Raw genomic sequence first — 25,497 nt, forward strand, 5'->3', positions numbered from 1 at the left:
GCCTCAAGATAAAGGGGGGGCGGTTTAGAACGGAGTTGAGGAGGAACTTCTTCACTCAAAGGGTGGTGAATCTTTGGAATTCTCTGCCCGTTGAAGTGGTGGAGGCTGCCTTGCTAAATATTTTTAAGACGTGAGTTGATGGGTTTTTGATAAGAGAGGGGATTAAGGGTTATGGGGAGAGGGCGGGAATGTGGAACTGAGCCACGACAGATCAGCCATGATCTTATTGAATGGCGGGGCAGGCTCGAAGGGCTAGATGGCCTACTCCTGCTCCTATTTCTTATGTTCTTCTGTTCTTATATTTGGGAACAACTATTGCTGTTGTGCATGTGCAGACTCAAAAGTCTGTGCGTGTGCAAAAGCTCCCTCTGCAGACTGGCTGGTGAATTAAGTCTAGCCCACTGCCTGCAGCAGCTAGAAATAGTTTGGCCCGTATTTTCAGTGACAAATTGCATAAGATTGGTGTGAAAATGTGTCCAAAAAATGGGTTAGGAGCTCTCCCATTTTCACACGAGCTGGATACTTAGAATCAATCTCGCAAGATTCTGCCCTATATGTGTATTTTATTCATTTTTTGAATGCGGTACTGGTATTGTGCATTTCCATGTAACTGTTGCAAAACAACATCTAAAGTGTATTTATTAGTGACAAGTAGACTTACGTTAACACTGCAATGAAGTTACTGTGAAATTCTCCTTGTTGCCACACTCCAGCGCCTGTTTGGATCAATGCACCTAACCAACATGTCTTTCAGAATGTCGGGGGGGAGGGAAACTGGAGCACCCGGAGGAAACACAGGGAGAACATGCAAATTTCACACAGACAGTGACCCAAACCGGGAATTGAACCTGGATCTCTGGCGCTGTGAGGCAGCAGTGCTAACCACTGTGCCACCATACCCAGTGAGACTTGGAGGTGAAACCAAACTGAATAAAATTGGATGGCCTGCCCTGATTCTCTTGCAATAACTTGAGTTCTACCCAAACTCTGTTGCCTGTAACCAAATCCACACTATTTTTCATCACATGCCTGTGACCGTGACCTAGATTGGTACATGATCCTGCAACACCTCATTGAATCTACTGAAAAGTTCTCATCTTTATTTTCAAATCCCCCCATGGCCTTTGCCCTCCCAATCTCTAATGTTCGCCAGCCTTTCAATCCTCTGAGATCTCTGTACCCTCCAATTCTGATATGTTGAGTACCCCTAATGCACAGTGTGCATTCAGTTGTTCTGGCCTTAAACTCTGGAATTTCCTCTCTGAACATCTCCAACTCGTTATTTATTTATTTGTCACAAGTAGACTTACATTAATACTGCAATGAAGTTACTGTGAAAATCCCATAGTTGACACACTCCGGCACCTGTTTAGGTACACTGAGGGAGAAATTAGCATGGCCGATGCACCTAACCAGCGCATCTTTGGACTGTGGGACGAAACTGAAGCATCCAAAGGAAACCCACACAGACACGGGGAGAATGTGCAAACACCACACAGACAGTGACCCAAGCCAGGAATCAAACCTGGGCCCCTGGCGCTGTGAGGCAGCAGTGCTAACCATTGTGCCACCCTGCCACCCCACCTTCTCCAACTCACTTTCTCTTTTTAAGATGCTCTTAAAACCAATCTCTTTGGAAGGGTGTTTTGTCATCTATGAAACACCTTGGGACATTTTATAATGTTAAAGGCACTTTATAAATGCACGTTGTTGTTGTTGTCCAATTCCTGGTATCCCAGATTTAGAAAATAAAAGAAATCACACTCGTGCTTCTGAGGCATTTCATAGTCTTTCATTTAGCATGGATTGCATTGTCAGTCATTGTGCACATATGAATACAGCAGACCACAACAACAACGATGTGCACTTTTAATGTAAAATATCTCATGTGCTTCATGAGAGCATTATGAGCCAAAGGTTTGAGCCACATAAAAAGATAATGGGGCAGGTGACCAAAGCTTTGGTTAAAGAGGTAAGTTTTAAGTTTCTTAAGCAGGCGAGAGATAGAAAGGTGGAGAGGTTTAGGGAGGGATTTCCAGAGCTTCAGTCCTGGCCAGCTGAAGGCATGGATATCAATGGTTGACTGATGGAAATGGGGTTTAATAGTTGGAGGTCTGCAGGTGGCTACAGTGATAGGGAGATGAACATGCATAAGATGAATGAACGATCAATTTGAATTCCTGGTGTTGGTTTTTGCATGACACTGCAAGAACTGGCTGCTCTTCTTAGGATTGTGCCATAGGATCTGAACATTCACTCAAACCCCCGCAATTGGCAGATGGTTCAATGTCCAGTACTTCTTTCAATTATCAGTCAAGATTAAAAACCTGAAGGCCTGGAGTGGGGATTGAACTTGACCCAGAGGTGAGAGTGCTAAACTGAGCCAAGCTAACACCTAATAAAGCTGTATACAGTTACACAATTGCATTTGGGGTTTTAATACTTTTTAAAACTGTTTTCTCAAAGTTACTTATTGAATTCCATCCTTTTCAGTTGTAAAAAGATACACAGTTGTAAATATTTTATTGGTTACAGGTGGTGGGCTGGTACCACCCTGTGTGGCGGTGTCAGATTCACTGTTCTACGAGGTGATAAGGATGAGGTTTCTGTCTTTGACGTTTTCCCACATAGTGAATTACTGATCTCATTTGTAGTGGAGGAGAGGAAGCTAACATTCCCCTCAAGAAAAGTAAATCAAAGCATTTGAGTTCACCCTGATACTCTGCTTTATTGAGGGGAGACTGGAAGCATCTTTTTCTTCTCAACCAAAGAACTTTCTCATGTTGCAGAAACAGAAGATGGGAAGCTTAAGTGGTGGGTAGAGAGATATTACTAATTATGATTTAAAAATCATTTTAATTCATTCTAATGTGATATATACCCTGGGACACTATGGGTTACTTAAAAATAGACCTTTGAGCAATGTCTCAGATATGCATAATGCAACTCAGGTCAGAGTCATTTTTTTGTAGATCACCATGTCTTGTTCATTTCATATTTGCAAGTTTTATAGTAAGAAAACAGATTGACAAATTGAGTGTGATAGCGTAGATAGCATTTATGATACGGAACAAGTTATGTACTAATGATCAAGAGACATGAGTTCCAATCCTATCATGGCATCTGGAGAATTTAATTTCTGTTAAATAAATCTAGAATAAAAAGCTAGAATCAGTAATGGTGACCACGAACTTTCTGGATTGTCAGAAAAAACCATCTGGTTCACTAATGTCCTTTAGAGGCTGAAATCTGCCAATCTTACTGAGTCTGGTTTGTTCATGACTTCAGACTGACAATGTTTGATTCTTAACTGTCCTTTGGAATGGCCTAGCAAGCTACTGGGCTGGATTCAGGAAGGTGGCTCACCATCACCTTCTTAAGAGATCCATATCCTGTGATTTGTGATGGTACTATGCTTTTATGAAATATATTTTAATCATGTTTCTTATAAGTGGTAGTGTTTTGTTGCAAGGAGTCAATTTGTCTGAAAAAACATGCGGCACCATGCTGAGACTGCAGGATATTAAATTGTAATTTTAGCTAATGGTGTGTTTGTCTAAACAGAGTTCATGATTTGTGTTTACTTGGCTTCCTCCCCGGATGTTCAGAGTAGAGCTTTGATTAGGTTGATTGACAGAGACAGTCATGTGATTAATGGGAATCCTGTCTGGAGTGAAGCATCATATTCTCACAGTGCCAAAATAACAAATTGGTGGGGTCTAGTCTGACTTCATATTATACCTTGGGGTTTCTGATCTGTATCCTAACAAATTGAATAAAAAGATTTAAAGAAATCAGGGCAGCCTTCTTTGGAAATGTAGCGTGCCATAACACAAAGCACGGTCCATGATAGATTCCGATATCGTCCCTCAGATTTCAGTAAAGTCCACCTGAAGCATGGCAAATATCCAGCAGCACAACTGCAGTTCCCAAGGAAGTAACTCTAGTTGTGTTGTTCCAACACTGGAGTTTTGGTAAAGGGATAGACCTACCGCCTGCCATTGGCCACCATCCAAATCCTGAAGACTGGGTCACTTTCAGATAATAGGAGCTGTACAACTGAAGTACCCAATGTATGGCAGGAGTGAAACCCTGCCAATCCATGAGGAGCAGCCAGAATACCAGAGCTGCGTAGGTGAGAGGGGCAGAAGAATTGCATTCCCTCCAGTTTCACCAGTGAGTGTGTTGGAAACCTGGTGCATCCAAATTTTGTCCCATAAGCTGCTATATCTTGTGCTGAAACTAATCCAGCGATGTGTATTTTCTGGCTTCTTGTCTCCAAACTTGTTGCTATGTTTGGAGATAGATTTGTAAACTGTATCTGCAGGTCATGGGTTTCTTTTTGGAGTTGAAAATGATGGTTATGTATCTACTTGTTGCCACGTAAGGATTTATTCCCAATAATCAAGGGGTCCCACCCTGATCGGAAATGAAACAATTCCAACAACGAACCACCTCTTCTATTGAAGTCTAATTCTTAACTTTGGAATAACTGGGTTGGTTGAAATTGTTTGCGTGCGCAGTTATCCATTGTTGCATAACTCACGCTATAACATAAATGGGTCAAGTCCAGGATTAAGTGAAACAGCAGATGCCCATTTCTAGTGGCTCTGTAAAATAAATGGAGAATGAAGTGATGAATTAAGAATGTTGCATAATTATCCCTTTGTGTAACCTTGAAACCCTATGTGCAGTTCCTTTTCCCTATGATGTAGGAGTATCAATGTAATAAATTGGACCAGTGACAATCCTGCACTGTATAAAAGTCAGCCTTGGTTCATTGGTGGCCTTCATGTCTCTGAATCAGAAAGTCATAAGTTCAAGCTGCACTTGAGCAACTGAGCACCTAATATTGGCATGCTGCATTCCAGGGGATGCCATACTTCCTGTTTTCCCTCTCAGATGGATAGTAAAGATCCCATGGCAATCTTTGAAGCTTGTTGGCTCTTTGTTGTCTTGGTCATTACATATCCCTCCATCAGCACCACCACTGCTGTTTGTGAGACCTTGTGTGCAGATTGGCCTCTGTGTTTGACCACATAATAACAATGACTACATTTCAAAGTTAACAATTATCTGTAAAGCATAAAAGGTGTTGTTTCAATGCAGATTCTTGCTTTGCTGCCATATGATTAACTGTTTCTTGCTCATTGAAGAGAGGCAGTAAATAACAAATAGAATTTATTTTATTAGTATCACCGCAGCTTAGATTAAATCATAACTTGACCATTACCACTCCATGCGTTCATTACTTTTGAATGTGTAATATGTAGTGCATTTTATGACTTCAGGTATAAAAATGGTGTCAGAATTTAATAATTCATTGTAACTGAACTGTTATGTCCAGCTCATTGTGTTGCTAGATTTGCATTTTTGAAAGGGTTAAGGGGCATAGTTTGAAGCGAAGCTGAAATGAGCAATAAACGCAGAGAAAATTGACCTGTATGAAACGATTTATGTTTAGCGATTCCACAAGTTCATAGAAATCCACGGAAGGAATGAAATCCTTTGAAATGTCAGCAGAAGATCCCCAGATCCTTCCGCGTGTTATTCTGGAACCAACTATGAATTCAGACACTGGGTTTACAGGACTTTTCATTATCCTTTGATGAAAGCCAAGAGCAATTTTCCTGTGCAGCCCTATGCTTCTTATTTATATAAAATGTACAAGAATGGATTTGTCCTATTTTGTTTTTCATCCACAGTGAATTAATGCTAATTCTTCCATTTTTGAAATCCAGATTTCAACTCTTAAGTCCCTAATTATTCATTCTCTGGAGTTGAATCCTTTAGTTTCTCCATATTATAACATGTTTTGTTTTACTACAACATTAATGCAGTAGTGTGGCTAACAACACCTTTTATAATACATAACTGTGCAGAAAACTCTCACTAGAAAACACATGTACAGAAAGAGAAAATGCTGGAAAATCTCAGCAGGCCTGGCAGCATCTGTAAGGAGAGAAAAGAGCTGACGTTTCGCATCCAGATGACCCTTTGCGAAGCTAAATGCATAGAAAGTAGGAGATATTTATATTGTAGGGTGAGGGAATGAAAGATGAATCATTGCCACAAAAACAAGGAGAATGGCTGCTAATGGCAGTCCATAGAGAGAGTAGAAGGTATGAATGGCCAAATGGCAGAGAAGCTGAAATCAGAGGGTAAGCTGTGACTGATGAAGATGTGGGAGGAGGGGGAGATGGGTGGGAAACTATGCACATGGTGCCTAGCCTGGTGTTGAAATGGGTCCTCCTATTTTTCAGGGCTGCAGATTACATCCATTTTGTTAAGTTGGATGATACAACAGCAATTGTAAGGTGGACAGATTTCTCAAAAAAAATCATGTTGATTAATGAGAGCTGCAAAAAGTCCTTGTGAGTTTATTCTGAGACAGCAAAAGGAAGTTATTTTGCTTTGTGATGTTTCCACCAGCTCGATTTCAGTAAGTGTAGTTTAACAGTATTTGAACATCTATGAAAAATAGAAATAGCAATAGAATTTTGGCAAGAGTTTCATTGATCAGAAAAGTGGCAAAGGATAGTTAAATTATCTCTTGACCATGTCAGTTGCTACCAGGCCTGTGTTTGTTGTTAACACTGGAGCACAAGTTGTGAAAAACATGTAAATTAGGTATGCAATATTTTGGCAGTTATCTCTGTAACCACCTACAACCCACTGAGACCTCTGGACACTTGCAGTTCTGGTTTCTTTGAGCATCTCTTGATTTCCATCACTCTGTCTTTGAAGTCCATGCCTTCAGCTGCTTCAGCCCTAAGCTCTGGAATCCTTAACTTGCTATCTCTCCTCTTTTAAGATGTTCTCAAACACCAGCTTTTCTACTTAAGCTTCTGGTCACTCGCTCTAATATCTCGTTATGTGACTCGATGTTGGGTGGAATTTTCCACACTCTCCATGGCATGTTTTGTGGAGGCAGCCTGCCATTGGCTGGTAGTGGGATCCTCCAGTTCCGCCACTGTTAAAGGGTTTTCCCAATATTCACATCTTCCATTGCCAGGGAACCCTTCAATGGGGATCCACATCGGCGCTTCCCTGAAATGTCATGGGACATTTTTTTACTATTTTAAAGACGCAAGATAAATGCAAGCTGTTTTTGTTCATTCAAGGTCCACCACTGTTCGGTGTGCAAATAATTTAGATTTTGAAAAAAATAGGCCTTTTTCCAATGACAGTTTCAGCCAACAACATTTGGAAGATACAGATCTCAGGCAGCACATGATACTGAGATTCATAAGGAGCTGTGAACTAGGAATCTAATGGTGCATAGTTTACAATTCCACACCAATTCACAACTGGCAGGCTCTTTGTCAACCAAAATAATGACCAAATTGAAGTTTCTGTTCACAGTCTGAGGATTCTGTTGAATATCTGAGCTTACTATCAATTAGATTCCATCAGAGTGAACAGTCCTAGGGTGGAGAGGAGATTATATGTAGTGACATCTAGTTTAATCAACATGCAAGAGAGGCCTCAAACTGCCCTTGTACTTTTCTTGGGCCCATCTTCTTTATTCCCTGTTGTGTAGTCAGTTTATGTACCAGATGTAAGGATAAGTTGGTTTTGCAAACTAAAGTTTGTTTTTATTTTTATTGGAAATTATTACAAGCAAAGAGAACATCCTCACTGTGGCTGATGAGCTGTCTTTCACCTCTCCAGATGTCACTAGCTGCTATATTAAGAATCCCTAAATAGGTTAGGTGCTGGGCTCATGAGTCCTTAAATACCGTTAGTGTTGATGTTGTATTGTGAAACCTGTGTGGACAATTTGTTTAAGGATGGTATCCAAATATCCAAAATTAAATGAATTTGTCCAATTCCTGGCTAACTCTGTTAAAGTTCTTGTCATTTTACCTCATTGGAGCATAGGTTGCTATAAAATCCCCATTCTACCCAAATGTAGCAGGGAATGTCTATGAAGAATGGCTCTGTTTAGATTTGGACTTTGGCTGAAATTTTGTTGTATTGTGTCAACAGTTGAGTGTTGCATTGTAATGAGATAATGTTGTTAATTTAGCAAAACTGGTGTTGCATAAACTGTCTGGCTTGGCATCATGGACAGTGCTCTTGCCTTATTTAGAAAGTCAGTAGGCTCAAAGTCACTTACCAATTTGAGTTTATAATCTGGGTGGTTCACTTCAGGACAGTGCTGATGAAATACTGCACTGCCAGAGATGTTGGCCAAAATTTTCTGGCTGTTCATGACCTGAGAACAGAGTATTTGGCACTCAGCCAAATCTCTGTTCACCGCAGTGAGATCAGAGAATCCCGCTGGCGTAAACAGCTGGAGATTCCCTGACTGGTCTTTCAGACTAGTATATTCAAGATAACACTTAATGGTTCTGATAGATTTTAAAGGTCCCACAAACTGGTTGAAGAACAACAGAGCATTTTTGAGGGACTGAATGGCCTCTTCCTGCTCCAGTGTCATTCCCCCCTCTCAACCAACAATACCAGATAAAAAGGCTAAATAGTTAAAAATAGACTGGCTTTTGGGATCTTGCTGTGTGCCATGTTTCATTATGTCTGGAGAATTTTGAGAACTTTCTGAGAGATTTGATAAAGTGCTGTAACAATGCAGCTCTTTCTTCTCTTATAAATGAAGCTTTGACTCTTGAGCCTATAAACATCCAGTGATATAAAGGCCGGATGATGCTGTCATCTGTCGCTCGTTTACAGACTTGGTTTGTGCAATATGGATTGTGCCAAAAGGATTGTGGAGTCTTTCCAAATTCATATTTGTTCAAGCAGCCTTTAAACTTAAGTGTACAAAATACAGTCCTTCGGTAGGCACTTATCATCACATAGGGGAGTTTTTCGGCAAGCTATGTTCCTTGAATTTGCTTCTTTGTAGGCTAGTTTCACAAACCATGTGTGTAGCTGCCAGGATAAGTTTGTGCTCTAACAGATGCTGTTTCCACAGTGGAAACGATTGCCATGTGGTTTTCTTTTATTTCAGTTAAATTTCAGTGTTGTGTAAAACACATTTCACTGCGTGATGCAGTGTAATAATCCTGTAATGGAAGCTGGCATAATCCACTCTTTTTCTGGTGCAACTTTTCTTGAGTGCCACGGCCTTTTTGGATTGCCACGTGGTGATAAGACTGCAGAGGTGCCTGCTTCAAGTCTCTTCTGTGCTGTATTAGCAAATTTTAGCCTAGCTGGTAGCTGTGGCACTGCTGGGGAGAACTAGTACCCAACTAGCAAGGTGCAGAGAGAAAAAGGAACCGACATTCCCACTTCTGATGCTTTACAATGACGTTTACAGAAAAGTGTGAAAGGGTGGGTTTTGGATGAGAAAATGATTGATTTTGGCAGTTGTGCATCCAGTCATTGAATAGTTAAAATTTAAAGTTTATTTATTAGTGTTACATTAGCATGGCAATGAAGGAACTGTGAAAATCCCCTAGTCGCTGCTCTCCAGCCTCTTCGGGTACACTGAGGGAGAATTTAGCGTGGCCAATGCACTTAATCAGCACGTCTTTCGGACTGAGAGGGGAAACCGGACCAACTGGAGAAAATACATGCAGACACGGGAAGAATGTGCAGACTCCGCACAGACCCAAGCTGAGAATCGAACCCAGGTGCCTGATACTGTATGGCAGCTGTGCTACCAGATGTGCAAGTTAGGTTGATTGGCCATGTTAAGTTGCCTCCTAGTGTCTCAAGGTGTGTTGGTTAGATGGATTAGCCATGGGGAATGTGAGGTGTTACGGAAATAGAGAGGTAAGATTCTCTGTTAGAGAGTTGGTGCAGACTCGAGGAGCCAAATGGCCTTTTCTGTAGGAATTCTATTCTATTCTACATTTTCACTCACTGTCTAAGCTCAATAAGGAAGGATGGCTGTCTAGAAAGTGCCTCAGCATCAGTAACTATCTTGAGTAAATATGAAGGGAACCAGGTTACGGGTGAGTACCTCAGAAAGTATTCAATGTAGCACTGTGTGGGACAGCTTCGCACAGGATAACAGTTATAGAAATACATGAGTACCTAGGACCACTTATGTAAACAGTATTGCTAGTGGTCTCCTTGGGCAGCGAATAACATTTGTCTTTACTAATTTTTGGGGGTTTTATTTACTCTTTTCAATCCTTGCTGGTGTCCTGCAATGTGTGTATGTTATCCATGGGGCACATGTTTTGCTGTGAAATTCTCTGAGGTTAAGGAGGGTACTGGATCAAATTCTCAGAAGTGTTTTAAATTAGCGTTAGGAGACCTTCTGTGAAATTCACTGAGTCTCCCCAACTTTAGTGGAACCTGCGAGGCTCCTTGTGAAAAGTAACTGGTGGTAAAATGCACAGAACAACAGTGTAGCACTTGACCTTGAATCAAGTTTGTTAGTTAAAAGAAAATGGAAGAGCAGAACCTCAAGAAAGTAGAAAAACAACTGTTTTATTAGCTGTAAATAATCTTGCTGTCCTCACCTCCTTTCCCAAGGGTGTTGACTCATTGCTGGATCTGGTGCTGTTGATTCCGGTTATTCTTTGGTACCTTGCCCAAGTAGCCAGTATACACGTCAACCAGATTATCAGTGTCACCAAGTGGTTGGGAGGAGCAAGATAGTTAAACTTGATTCAGTTTTTACTTACCCTTTGGATTTGATCATTGTATTGCAATTAGAGTGAGAAATCGGTTTGTATTTGTTTAACTCAAGGACATAACAGTTGTAGTTCCCTCACCCTACTTAAGGTCAACTAACCCAGCACCAATTGGTAATTGAACCTGAGGTCTTCCTCTGCCAAAGATCTACTTCTTCATTCAAGGCGAGGCATTGGCACAGTGGAATTATCGCCATACTAACAAGCCAGAGACCCAAGGTAATGCATTGGGGACCTGGGTTCAAATCCCACCATGGCACATGGTGAAATTGGAATTCAATAAAAGTCTGGAATTAAAAGTCTAATGATGATCATGAAACCATTGTTGATTGTCATAAAAACCTATCTGGTTCATTAATGTCCCTTTGGGGAAGGAAATCTGCCGTCCAGACCCACAGCAGTCAATGTGGTTGATTCTCAAATCCCCTCTGAAATGGAGAACAGTTAAGGATGGGCAATAAATGCTGGCCCCACCAGCAATGCCCAAATCCCTGAAAAATAAACGAATAAAATTCTCTGGTGTGGCTGAAAAGTGAATGAAGTTTAGGCTGAAATGTCAAATTCTCTATTCTCACTTGCAGAGGGGTGGCCACAGACAAGATTGGAGAAACCCGCCTCTCATCTGTATAACAAACTACTCCCTGGATAAATAAGCTAAATCACTGGGCAGGATACATAAGCTTCTATCAAATAAAGATGGAAGGGGAATAGGAAATTGTTAAACTTGTTATGAAAAAAAGTGTCATTTATTCTGAAAATTTGATTAAATTTAAAACTGGTAATATGAATGTCTTTTAATTTGACGCTCTGTGACTTTAAATATCCTTGTTCATTTTCTGAAATGAGTAACATCAAAGCGGTGATTAAAGTGAGTGAGATCTTTTATTTGGCCAATGTTATTGTATTTAATAACTAACATAAATCAAAACTGCACAACTTCCTCTCTCACTTACCTCAGCCTTTTTACAGAGTCCCTGGTGATTTTCACCCATTTAATTAAACATGATGACAGCACTTTGAAAGAACGTGCCAGCCTTTGGTGTCCTTTGGAGTAAAAACAAATAATAATAGCAGCGATGTGGAGGCGTCATCCCATCTTTGAAAGATGCCTGGAAAAGTGGAGTGTTAAATTTATTCATTGTGCTTTTTGGTCCCCTCTTCAAACAGGAGTAGACCATTCAGCCCACCGAGCCATTTAATACGATCATGGCAGATAGGATAACATAAGAACATAAGAAATAGGAGCAGGAGTAGGCCAACTAGCCCTTCGAGCCTGCCCCGCCATTCAATAAGATCATGGCTGATCTGTCTTGGCTCAGTTCCACATGCCCGCCCTCTCCCCATAACCCTTAATCCCCTCTCTTATCAAAAACCCATCAACCCGCGTCTTAAAAATATTTAGCGAGGTAGCCTCCACCACTTCAACGGGCAGAGAATTCCAGGGATTCACCACCCTTTGAGTGAAGAAGTTCTTCCTCAACTCCGTTCTAAACTGCCCCCCCTTTATCTTGAGGCTGTGCCCCCTAGTCCTACTATCCTTTCTGAGCGGGAAGAGTCTCTCCACCTCTATCCTATCCATCCCATTCATCATCTTATACGTCTCAATGAGATCTTCCCTCATTCTTCTAAACTCTAACGAGTACAAGCCTAATTTATTCAGCCTCTCCTCATAGCTCAACCCCTCAACTCCGGCATCAGCCTAGTAAACCTCCTCTGCACTCCCTCCAAGGCCAAAATATCCTTGCGTAAGTACGCAATGCTTCAGTGCCATTTACATCCACTATCCCCATAATCCTTTTTGTTATTGTCAATCAGAAATCTGTCACGGCACGGTGGTTAGCACTGCTGCCTCACAGCGCCAGGGACCTGGGTTCGATTCCTGGCTCGGGTCACTGTCTGTGTGGAGTTTGCACATTATCCCTGTGTCTGCGTGGCTTTCCTCCGGGTGCTCTGGTTTCCTTCCATGGTCCAGAGATGTTTGAGTTAGGTGGATTGGCCATGCTAATTTGCCCCTTAGTATCAGAGGGACTAGCGAGGGTAAATGCATGGGGTTATGGGGATAGAGCCTGGGTGGAATCATGGTCGGTGCAGACTCGATGGGCCGAATGGCCTTCTTCTGCACTGTAGGGTTCTATGATTCTATGATCTTTGCTTTCAACATTCAATCTCTGCTTTAAACATCTAAACTAAATTGGGGAAATACTGAAGGTTTGACTTTTTAGGAAAGTTAAAACAGATTAAATGGGAAAGAAATGAGTCTTCACAATTATAAAGTGCTGTTAACTTCAGAAAGGAAAGATTTATATGACATCGTATCATGTTAATTATTCATTCATGGGACACGGGTGTGGCTTGCTGGGCCAGCATTTATCGCCCATCCCTAATTGCCCCTGAGAAGGGACAGTGAGCTTCCTTCTTGAACCCCTGCAGTCTATGTGGTGTGGATGTGCCCAGGTGTTGTTAGGGAATTTGACCCAGCAACAGTGAAGGAATGGTAATATATTTCCAAGTCAGTATAATGAGTGGTTTGGAGGGGAAATTTCAGGTGGTGGTGTTCTCATATGTTTGCTGTCCTCTTTCTAGATAGTAGTAGTTGTATGTTTGGTAGGCGCTATCCCAGGACCCTTGGTGAGTTTCTGCTGTGCGTCTTGTAGTTGGTAAACACTGCTGCCACTGAGCGTTGGTGGTGGAGAGAGTGAATGTTTCTGGATGGGCTGCCAATCAAGTGAGCTGCTTTGTCCTGGAGGTGTCAAGCTTCTTCAGTGTTGTTGGAGCTGCACCCATCCAGGAAAGCAGAGGATATTCCATCACCAACTGACTTGTGCTTTGTGGATGGTGGACAGGCCTTGGGGCATCAGGAAGTGAGTTACTCACTGCAGGATTCATAGCCCCTTACTTGCTCTTGCAGCTGCCATATTTATATGGTTAGCCAACTCAGTTTCTGGTCAATGATATACACCAGAATGTTGATGGTGGGGAATTTAGCAATGGTAATGCTATTGAATGTCAAGAGGCAACGGTTAGATTTTCTTTTGTTGGAGATGGCCATTGCCTAGCACTTGTTACCAGCCACTTGTCAGTCCATGCCTGGATATTGTCCAGCTCTTACTGCATTTGGACATGGACTGCTTCAGTATCCGAGAAATTGCTTGTTGCTGAACATTGTGCAGTCATCAGCAAACGTCCCCACTTCTGACCTTACGATGGGAGAAAGGTGATTGATGAAGCAGCTGAAGATAGTTGGGCCTAGAACATTACCCTGAGGGACTCCTGCAGTGATGTCTTGGAACTGAGATATTTTACCTCCAACAGCCACAATCATCTTCCTTTGTGTCAGGTATGACTCCAACCAGCAGTTACTTTATCCTCTGATTCCCATTGATTCCAGTTTTGCTAATGTTTCTTGTTGCCACACTTGGTCAAATGCTACTTTGATGTCAAGGGTAATAATTCTCTCTTCACCTCTGGAATTCAGCTCTTTTGTCCATGTTTGAACCAAGACTGCAATGAGGTCATGAACTTAGATGTCCTGGGGGAAGTGAAACGAGCTTCAGTGAGCAGGTTACTGCTGAGCAAATGCCTCTTGACAGTACTGTTGGTGACACTTTTCATCACTTTGTTGATTATCGAGTGTCAGCTGATTTGGTGATAATTGGTTGAGTTGGATTTGTGCTGCTTTTTGTATACAGGACATGCCTGGGCAATTCTCCACATTGCCGGGTAGATATCAGTGTTGTAGCTGTACTGGAACAGCTTGGCTAGGGATGCAGCAAGTTCTGACCACAAGTCTTCAGTTTTATTGCCGGAATATTGTCAGGGCCCATAGCCTTTGCAGTGCCTTCCATCGTACCTTGATATCATGTGGAGTGAATTGAATTGGCTGAAGACGAGATCTGTGATGCTGGGACCTCTGGGGGAGACCGAGAATGATGACCTGTTTGGCATTTCTGGCTGAAAATTGTGGAATTGTTGAGCTGTTTCTATCACTTGTTGCTTGTGCTGTTTGGCACACACATTGGTATAGCTTCATCAGGTTAACACTTCATTTTTAGGTATGTGTGATGTTGCTCCTGGCATGCCCTCCTGCAGTCTTCTAATCTACTGGTTTGGTGGTTATGCTATGCCAAGCCATGAGGTTACAGATTGTGGTTTGTATACAATTCTGCTGCTACTGATGGCTCACAGTGCCTCATGGTTGCCCAGTCTTGAGTTTCTAGACCTTCAAAATCTATTCCATTTAGCACGGTGACAAGTGAGATACATCCGCACAAAGACTGTGCGTTGGTCACTCCTACCGATACTGTCATGCATAGTTGCACCTGCGGCAGGCAGGTTGGCGAGAATGAGGTAAAGTTTGTTTTCTGTCTTGTTGGTTCCCTCACCACCAGTCTATCCTTTAGGACTCAGCCAGACTGGTGGTGGTGGTGCTGACAACCTAGACTTGGTGATGGATATTTAAGTCCCCCTGCAGAGTACATTCTGTGCCCTTGTCACCCGCAGTGCTTCCTCCAAGTGATGCTTAATATGGAGCACTGATTCATCAGCTGAGGGAGGAATGGTACAAGGTAATCAACAGGAGATTTCCTTGGTGCCATGAGACTTCATGGGGTCCAGAATCGATGTTGAGGATTCCTTGGGGAACTTTCTCCTGTCTGTATGCTATTGTGGCATGATCCCTATTCTGTCCCACTGCAAGATAGATCCAGGGATGGTGATGGTGGTGTCTGGAACATCACCTCTAAGGTATGATTCCATGAGAATGACTATATCAGGCTGTGGTTTCACTGTTCTGTGAGAGCTCTCTGTCATTGATAAGGTGGACTTTGTTGTTTTTTTCTGGTGCCTTTGTGATGCCGGATGGTTTGTTCAGTTTCATTCCTAATTTTCTTCATTTTAGTGGTTTGATGCAAGTGAGTGGCTTGCTTGGCCATTTCATAGAGCAGTTAAGAATCAGTCACATTGCTGTGAGCCTGGAGTCCCAGTTAGACTGAACTAGGTGAATTTTTACAACAATTGACAATGATTGATTGGTTATCTTTAGACTTTTAATTTCAGAATTTTTTTTATTGAATTCAAATTCCACTGTCTGCCGTGGTAGGATTCAAACCCTGGGTCCCAGAGCACTACGCTGGGTTTTTGGATTACTAGTCAAGTGAGTCAATGAGAATCGAGAGGGAATTCCTTCAGTGGTCGAGAGCTATAGATGACACAAAGGAAAGTGGGTATGGTTATTGCAGGACAATTTTGAGGGGAGTTGATGGTATAGTGCTATTGGCACCAGACTAGTAATTCAGATTTTCAGGGCACGATCCTGGGACCTGGGTGCAAATTCCACCATGGCGAATCATGAAATTTGAATTCAATAAACATCTGGAATTAAAGGACGGAATTATCCTGTCCCACCCGCCACAGGAATTGGAGTGGGTGGGGGTGGACCATGCAAAAGTCCATTGACCTCGGATGGAAATTTCCAGCATTAGAGCTATGGTAGCTGGAAAATCACATCCAAAAAATGACCCAGAAACTCATAAAAACCCATCTGGTTCATTAATGTCCTTTAGGAGAGGAAATCTGCCATCCTTATCTTATTTGGCCTACATGTGACTCCAGACACACATGGTTGAGCAACATGGCTGAGTCCCAAATGCTATTTGAAAGGGAGATCAATAAGGGATATGTAATAAATGCTGGCTCAGCCAGCAACGCCCATTTCTTGTGAATGATTAAAAATTTTTGCAGCCCAGAGAATTGCTGCAGGAATTTTACAGTGAATTGCCCTTTGACCATCAGCTGTTTAATCAATGACCTTCTGTCTGTCATAAGGTCATTGTATGAAGCTCCTCACACAATGATTCTAGTATTCAGCATCATTATTACCTCCTTGAATAATGAAATGGTTCATGCCCGTCTTTAGTAAGGCCTCGCAGCACCTGTGCTTGAGCTCACAACAGGTAACAGCTGCCATGTAATGGCCTGTTCCAATTACAAAGACCCAACCACTTCCACCTTGACAATGGGGTGGACCTCAGACATCACGATTAGAGTTGTGTCTGACAAGTTTACTGGAGTTCTATGAGGATGTGTCTAGGGCGGTGGATAGAGGAGAGCCGGTGGATGTAGTCTTTCTAGATTTTCAGAAGGCGTTTGACAAAGTACCTCACAAGAGGTTATTGCAGAAGGTCGAGGGACATGGAGTTGGGGGTAGGGTGTTAGCGTGGATAGAGGATTGGTTGTCAAATAGGAGGCAGAGAGTGGGGGTCAACGGGTGCTATTCGGATTGGCGGATGGTGACTAGTGGAGTGCCCCAGGGATCGGTGCTGGGGCCTCAGCTTTTTACCATTTATATAGATGATCTGGAGGAGGGAACCGAGTGTATGGTGTCGAAATTTGCTGATGACACCAAGATTGGTGGAACGGCAAATTGTGCGGAGGGTGTGGAGAGTCTGCAGAAGGATCTAGATAGGCTGGGCGAATGGGCCAGGAAATGGCAAATGGAATTTAATGTTGGCAAGTGTGAGGTGGTCCACTTTGGTAGGAAGAATGGTAGGAAGGACTATTACTTACGGGGCGAAAAACTGCAGCAGGCGACGGTGCAGAGGGACCTCGGGGTCCTTGTGCATGAGTCGCAAAAACCCAGCTTGCAGGTGCAGCAGGTGGTCAGGAAGGCGAATGGGATGCTGGCCTTCATAGCGAGGGGGATTGAATATAAAAGTAGGAAGGTCTTGCTGCAGCTGTATAGGGCATTGGTGAGGCTGCAGCTGGAGTACTGTGTGCAGTTTTGGGCGCCGCACCTGCGCAAAGATATTTTGGCCTTGGAGGGAATGCAGAGGAGGTTTACTAGGCTGATACCGGAGTTGAGGGGGTTGAGCTATGAGGAGAGGCTGAATAAACTAGGCTTGTACTCGTTAGAGTTTAGAAGAATGAGGGGAGATCTCATTGAGACGTATAAGATGATGAATGGGATGGATAGGATAGAGGTGGAAAGACTCTTCCCGCTCAAAAAAGACAGTAGGACTAGGGGGCACAGCCTCAAGATAAAAGGGGGGCGGTTTAGAACGGAGTTGAGGAGGAACTTCTTCACTCAAAGGGTGGTGAATCTCTGGAATTCTCTGCCCGTTGAAGTGGTGGAGGCTGCCTCGCTAAATATTTTTAAGACGCGGGTTGATGGGTTTTTGATAGGAGAGGGGATTAAGGGTTATGGGGAGAGGGTGGGAATGTGGAACTGAGCCACGACAGATCAGCCATGATCTTATTGAATGGCGGGGCAGGCTCGAGGGGCTAGTTGGCCTACTCCTGCTCCTATTTCTTATTTCTTATGTTCTTATGAGAACTGAGGTGCCCATGCAGGAGCAGTAGAGGCTAGGCACTCTGCAACAAGTGGCTCACCTCCTGAGCCATCAAAGCACCTCATAGAATCATAGAATCCTTACAGTGCAGCGGCCAATCAAGTCTGCACTGACTCCCTGACTGAGCATCTCAATCAGGCCCTCTTCCCCATCCTATCCCTGTAACCCTACACATCTCTCATGGCCAGTCCACCTTACTTGCACATCTTTGGACTGGGGGAGGAAACCAGAGCACTCTGAGGAAACCCATAACAATTATATGCACAAATACTTTAACCATTTTGTACAAAGCAGGATCCCATGGAAGATGGTGGTGTAGTGGTAAGTGACTGAGCTGGCAATCCAAAGATCCAGGCTAATACTCTGAGCAGCAGCTGATGGAATTTAACTTCTACCCATCTCCAGCTCTTGGTTTATTGAGAAACGAGGGGAGAGTTACAAGGTTTCTGAAAGGAAGTCGGTGTAGATGTGATGGGCCGAAGGGCCTCTTCTGCACGGTGTGATTATTTGAATAAAAACGCTCAACTCTGAGCAACTACAAACCAGAAGTTAATAGAAGCAGGAGAACAAGAATGTGAGAAGGAGTTGCTCCAAGCAGAGCTCTCTGAATGTGGATGGAAAGATAGTTAAAAGAGTGCGGTAAAGGTGTGATCTGGGAAAAGGGTTAGAACCTGTTGATGACTTGGTGGTAGAAATCACCCCAAAAGGGAGAACCCTCATGCTGGACAGTGTGAAAAAGGAACTTTTGAAGAGGATAAGGACCTTTCTTTCTCAGCATGCCAGTCTCTGAGTTTAGGATGACCACATTTTGTTGCCAGTTCTTTGCTACTTTAGGATAAGGAGTACACCAGCCATCGGAGAGTGGCTCCAGAGTCTAGATGAAACTGAACATAATTTCATTTTTTATCAGGTCCAAAGGCCCGCTCCACTCCACTCACCTGATGAAGGAGCAGCACTCCAAAAGCTTGTGATGCCAAATAAACCTTTTTAACTTTAATCTGGTGTTGTGAGACTTCTTACTATGCCCACCTCAGTTGGGTTTAATCTGATGTTGTGAGACTAGTCAGAAGTAAAATAGTTGGGTAGGAACCAAGAGAATGTCCTTTCCTTTCTAACCTAATGGCGTTTTTATTCCTATGGCCATGGTGTCCTTAGTTTGATGTCTTATCTTAAAGTTACTATCCCAACAATGTAGCATTTCCTGAGTCTTAGACTGGTGTGCCAAGCTAGATTATGTGCTTAACGTGGATAGATCTTGAAAATACATCCTTATGATTTGGTAACACTACTGCACCTATACCAGCCAAGTCAATACATATCCAATAAATTTCTGTGAAAAAAACACACTGTATGTTCCTATGAAAGGGACAGAGCACAATGTGGTATTTTTCAACTTTGGAACTAGCCAAATGGATTGCAGTAGTATTTTCCTGTTCCGTAAATCTTTGTGTTCCTCCATCCATTTAGTTAAGTTTCGTATCCTGCTGGATTTTAAATGGAAAGATAGCCTTTTAGTTTATTACATACAAGAATACACAAATTTCAAATGCTGGCTGTAGTAACCTTACCGAGGCCAGTCTTCTGTCCCCATCACAATGTGCTCCAGATGTTGCTCGGTGGCTGCAGTGTACAGATCAAGTCTCAAAGTTTTTCAACTGCTGGCCTGAGTGGAACCAGCTGGTTTTAAACCTCCTGCTGCTCCTTCCCTATTGGACAAACCTCCACTCACCTAATAGGGGAGCTTCTATTCTACAAGGCCCGCGAGGAGATCTATTGATATTCCCCATGGCCATGATAACATCCTTCCTCACTCAAAGTCAACATCCCCACGAAGGGAGGGCTTTTCCCTTAGCTTTCAGCCTGTCATCAGTTGGAGGCAGGACATGATCAGGGGGTGTAAAGCTGATTGGAGATCTTCACTTCCGGAGTAAGCGTCATAAAGCCACTGACTGATTTTTCACGAGGCCTTGCTTCAGTTGGGGTGCCGGTATGTTCCACTTCCATTTTGGAATCCATGTCCTCATCATTCAGAGGGGAAGACATTGGGTTGACTTCTAATTGTGGCTGCTAGTGGTTGTCCTCATGGCTGGTGCACAGGAGGTTCACTAGGCTGATACTGGAGATGAGGGGATTGGACTATGAAGAGAGGTTGAATAGACTGGGTCTGTACTCGTTGGAGTTTAGAAGGATGAAGGGGGATCTTATAGAGGCATATAAGATAATGAAGGGGATGGATAGGGTAGAGGTAGAGAGATTCTTCCCGCTGAGAAAGGACAGCAGGACTAGAGGGCATAGCCTCAAGATAAGGGGGGAGCAGTTTAGAACAGAGTTGAGGAGGAACTTCTTCACTCAAAGGGTGATGAATCTCTGGAATTGTCTGTCTGTTGAAGTGATGGAGGCTACCTCGCTAAATATATTTAAGACACGGGTAGTTAGGTTTTTGGTAGACAAGGGAATTCAGGGTTATGGGGAGAAAGCGGGAAAGTGGAACTGAGCCACTTCAGATCAACCATGATCTTATTGAATGGCGGGGCAGGCTCGAAGGGCTAGATGGCCTACTCCTGCTCCTATTTCTTATGTTCTTATGGTACTGAAGCCTACACTGGCATGGGCTCCCTACTCCTGAGATGGACGATTTTGCCTGCAATTGGACTTTATAAGAAAGACATGAGTCTTGTTTTTTCTGTTATAATCCCAGGGACCCAACAGAGGCTGTCACTGAAGTTTCTGACATGGATTGGGTTGTTGGTTTTATTCTTCTTCTGGTTTTCTTGTTGGGACTCCACCCACTCTGCTAGGGTTGTGAACCTTAGGCTTAATTTTGTCTGATGCTCCGTCTCAATAACAATTCCACTGGAGTGATTCCTGTTGTACGAGCAGTAATCGTATAGTTGAAATGAAAATCGCACCAAAAGAGAAAATCTTAGCAGGTCTGGTAGCATCTGTAAGGAGACAAAAGCACTGATGTTTCAAGTCCAGATAACCAGTTTGGTTTCTATGGATTCTGCAGGTTCTTTATGCCGAGCTTAAGAATCTGCACCACCTATTATGCGGGGTTCACTCGAGGCTAGATATTGCAAAATGTCAGCCAATACAAAGATTCATAAAAGCCAGTGCCTTGGTTTCAAGACTTATCTTTATTAACCAATGATCAAAGGGAGGGATAACATTGGTCAGTCCAATGCCTCTCTACAGTGAAGCTCTGAGCTTTCCAATATAACTCTGAGATTACAATGCATGGATCGTTCAGTTATATATTTTTCATATCAAATTCTCCTGCCTTTCATTAGTTATGATTAAATCATCTTCATTTTAAATCAATCTTTAATAACACCTGTCACATACTTAGATAATTGCATTCTACCCTCTGACATCGTGGATTCATTGGTCCATAGAATCTGGATGCTTCTCCCCCTATTGCTGATGCTTCTTCCTCTGTTGCCTAGTAACCCCTGATGCTTAGCTACAAAGGTCAAAGTTAAGATTCCCACCGTCTCCTGTTATGTCACTGGTCAAACAGATGTACATTCTCACATCTAAGGAAGGACCTGTCTTATCTGGGTAGTGTGAAAAACTCTATTCATAAGTAGCCCTGAGAACCTTGCTGCTAGCAACTTATGCGGAAAAATCTTGCACACGCTGACATTTTACGGATTCCGAAGAATATGTTTCTGTCTGCTAAGGCTTTATCCCATGATACCTTGCAGCAGCCTGCTCTTGGCTAAAGTGCACAATTACATTATAAAGTACAGTTAATACATTTAAAACACCAAAATACATGTTTAAATCAGAAATACTTGTTCAAATCTTGTTCTAATGTGCCTTTATGCAGGCAGTTTCCCTGCTAAACTGTTAGTCTGATCTGAGATAATTTCACTTACTGTTCGTCCTTTATTCGTGACTTAAATCCCTGAATATTCGAAATTTCTCTAACCTACTAGGATTTTCACTCCATTATCCTTTCAGCCAACCCCATTCGAAGATGGGTGATAGGATGCTGTCCTAATGTGTTTGATTCCATTGGAAAGCATGAATTCCTGAAACTTGGTGCTAGTAAAGACAGTGCCATTGTCAGAAACCAGGACTTCAGGTGTCCTGTGCATGCAGTAACTTTGCTGTAGTTTCTCAACTTGATGTTTCTCTACATCCTAGCTTTGACTGTAACACCACATTCTGCACTCTCTCATTTCCTTCTCTATGAATGGAATACTGTGTCCATATAGCGTGCAAGAAACAATGCTTTTCACTGTATAGAAATACACGTGACAATAATAAATCAAATCAAAGTCAAATCTCTGGTAGCATAGGAGGTGGTGGAACTCATGCTATATATCTCCAAACATTTGGAATGTGGATTGACCATAATTAAGAACATAGAACCCAAAAAAGGCTTGGCGAAGTATACTTCCACTCGTACTCAGGGTCTGCCAGGCCACCCCCATGAATGTAGGGAGACTGGGAAATTTTTGATTCTCTTGGCACGACGTATACCCTTTGACTAAGTCAGTAATGCCTACATCGAGACTGGGCCACCATATGTAGCTCCTGGCTTGCACTTTCATCTTTGAAATCTCAGGGTGGGGCCATGACGTAATTCTATAAGTATCGGATGTCACCCTGGGCAAGGGACAACTACAGGAGAACCCCAGGGGATGATGCCATTCTTAACTCGTCTCTCTTCATCAAGTAGTGTTTCATTTCATCTGAGGATTGTCCTTGAATCCCATCCTCGTCGCCAATGCAATAATCTTACCAAGGTCACCATCACCTTTTATTTACAACGTGTTCAAGGTGCCACCCAGTAGCTGCAGTGTAAAGTCAGCCCTGAAATATTTTGACTGCTGGCCTGAGTGATGCAGCTGGTTTAAAACCAACCATGCTTGCCGAATAGGGGAGCTCGTATTCCACAAGGTCCATGGAGAGATCTATTGATGACCTCCCATGATCTGCTTAATACCCACAATGCAGCAGCAGTCTATATCCTTAAAACACCATCTGGCAATGCAAGGAAGGTTAAATTATGGAGCTAAGAACACTATAGCTAAGATGACCCGCCAATGCCTCTACTTCCTCAGAAGACTAAGGAAATTTGGCGTATAGCTACGACTCTCACCAACTTTTACAGATGCACGATAGAAAGCATTCTTTCTGGTTGTATCACAGCTTGATATGGCTCCTGCTCTGCCCAAGACCGTAAGGAACTACAAAAGGTCATGAATGTAGCCCAATCCATCATGCAAACCGGCCTCCCATTCGTTGATTCTGTCTGCACTTCCCGCTGCCTCAGCAAAGCAGCCAGCATAATTAAGCTGCCCGGACATTCTCTCTTCCACCTTCTTCCAACGGGAAAAAGATACAAAAGTCTGAGGTCTTGTACCAACCGACTCAAGAATAGCTTCTTCCCTGCTGCCATCAGCCTTTTGAATTGACCCATTAAGTTGATCTTTCTCTACACCCTCGCTATGACTGTAATACTATATTCTGCACTCGCTCGTTTCCTTCTCTATGAATGGTATGCATTATATAGCACGCAAGAAACAATACTTTTCACTGTATGTAAATACATGTGACAATAATAAATCAAATCAAATCATATCAAAGTCTGTGGCGCTATTCAGCATTAGCTGGAATTCTTTAGGGGATTTAGCAATCTAATCTCGACTATCACACTCTTAATTTTCTTCTTTTTAAACAGTTTATTATCAATTTGGCAGATTGTGTTTTCAGATTATTACTTGGTGGTGCTGTGTGACCCAACAGTCTGTTGTACAGAGTGAAGTGGCACGGATAGCAAATTAGACAAATGATGTTGGAATCTGCTTTCTGAAGTGTTGGTTGAGGGTTGGCCGGAGCACCAAGAGAACCCCTTTCTCCAAGTAGTCCTGTGGAATCATTCCTGTCATCTTAAATGTCTCACTCCTAGAGGTTGTACCACCAACACTTTAGCTCACCCATCTCCTCAGTGCATATTGAATAAATTAAAAATGTTAAGCCACAATGTTTTTCACTCAACTGTGAAAATGAAATGCATTGCAGTTTATCAAAATGATTTGAATGACTATTTTGTACTTGTTATATCTATCAAATAAGCTGAATGACTGTAAAGAAAATTATTTTCTTTAAAATTTTCACTTCCTGTCAACTCTGATCTCCATCTCCCAGGGAGGGTCTAGTAAAAGTTTTGCTGTGTGTTGAAGGATAGTTAAAGAAACCATGTTTTAATAAATACTTCCACACAAACAGAATGTCTGCTTTGCAAACAGTTCTCAGATTGTGCAAGTCTGGACACCCTGAGCAGCTGTTTGTGAAAATTTCAGAATTTACTGTGGTGGAATTAAGCAAACATGACTGATGCTCTGTATATGATACACACACAGACACAAGTAAACATGCACATGAACTGTCAAATGGAATGATTTCCTGACTACATTTTTGTTTAGCGCCTCAAAGTCTATTGTTTTATTTATTTATATAGTCTTGTGTAAATTAATTTTCAGGCTAAATGACCACAATTTAGTGCTTTAGTGTGCGTCAGATGTCATTTTTGGTGTTTAGAAATGACATCTAATTTAGTTTTACAGTATTAGAGAGTAGAACAGTTTATTACTTGCAGTAACATGTGTGGTTGAGTTCAGCCAGTGTCATTAATTCTCAGAGTGCAATTTCAGTGGATCATTAATATTGTCTGCGCCTGGAGATGTCCTACTGTCATTAATTATATCACATGAAAGAGAACTACATTTATATAATGCCCTTCTAGACCACAGGATGTCCCAAAGCACTTTACAGCCATAAAATCATGGAGTTGTTATAGTATCAAAGGAGGCCGTTCAGCCCATCGTGTCTCTGCCACTTCCTGCATGTGCAATTCACCAAGTTGCATTCCTCTATCTTTTCCCCATAGCCTTGCAGTTGTTTTTTCTTTTCAGATAATTATCCAATTCCCTTTTGAAAACCAAGAATGAGTCTGCCTCTACCACATTCTCAGGCAATGCATTCCAGATTTAACCACTTGGAACATGAAAAGTTTTTTTTTCCCATGTTGCCATTGCTTCTTTTGCTAATCATCTTAAGTTGATGTGCTTCGGTGCTCAATCTTTCCTCCCGATCTATTCTGTTCAGACACCTCAACTTTTTGAATATTTCTATAAAATCTCTTCTTAATTTTCTCTTGGGGGGGAGCAGCCAAACTTCTCCAGTGTGCATGTTGGTGAAGATCCTCAACCATTCTCTTGAAGCTTTTCTTGCATCCTCTCTAATAACTTTACATCTTTCCTAAAATGTAGTGCACAAAATTCCAGTTGTGGCTGAACTAGTGTTTTATACAGGTTCAGCATAACTTCCTTGCTTTTTTACTGTGTCCCTATAATAAGTCCAGTAGTCTGTATACTTTTTTAACCTTTTCAACCTGCAGTGCCACCTTCAATGATTTATGCACACATACTTCCAGATTTCTCTGTTCCTGAAACCCCTTTAAATTTCTATCCTTTGGCCTGAGAGAAATGGCCAAATGCGGGCAACTGGGACTAGCTTTGGGA

The 25,497-nt window shown here is 42.4% G+C and overlaps 1 protein-coding gene and 1 pseudogene across 4 annotated transcripts in view; both read left to right on the forward strand.

The window, feature by feature from the left end:
* Window positions 1–25,497, forward strand: part of bcas3 (BCAS3 microtubule associated cell migration factor) — an 891,691-nt gene that overhangs the window by 210,650 nt on the left and 655,544 nt on the right. The window lies entirely within an intron of this gene.
* Window positions 18,431–18,815, forward strand: LOC145357460 (transcription and mRNA export factor ENY2 pseudogene; annotated as a pseudogene).

Source organism: Carcharhinus amblyrhynchos, chromosome 23, assembly GCF_965287045.1.
Source record: "Carcharhinus amblyrhynchos chromosome 23, sCarAmb.v2.hapA, whole genome shotgun sequence".
In the NCBI taxonomy this organism is placed as follows: Eukaryota; Metazoa; Chordata; class Chondrichthyes; order Carcharhiniformes; family Carcharhinidae; genus Carcharhinus; species Carcharhinus amblyrhynchos.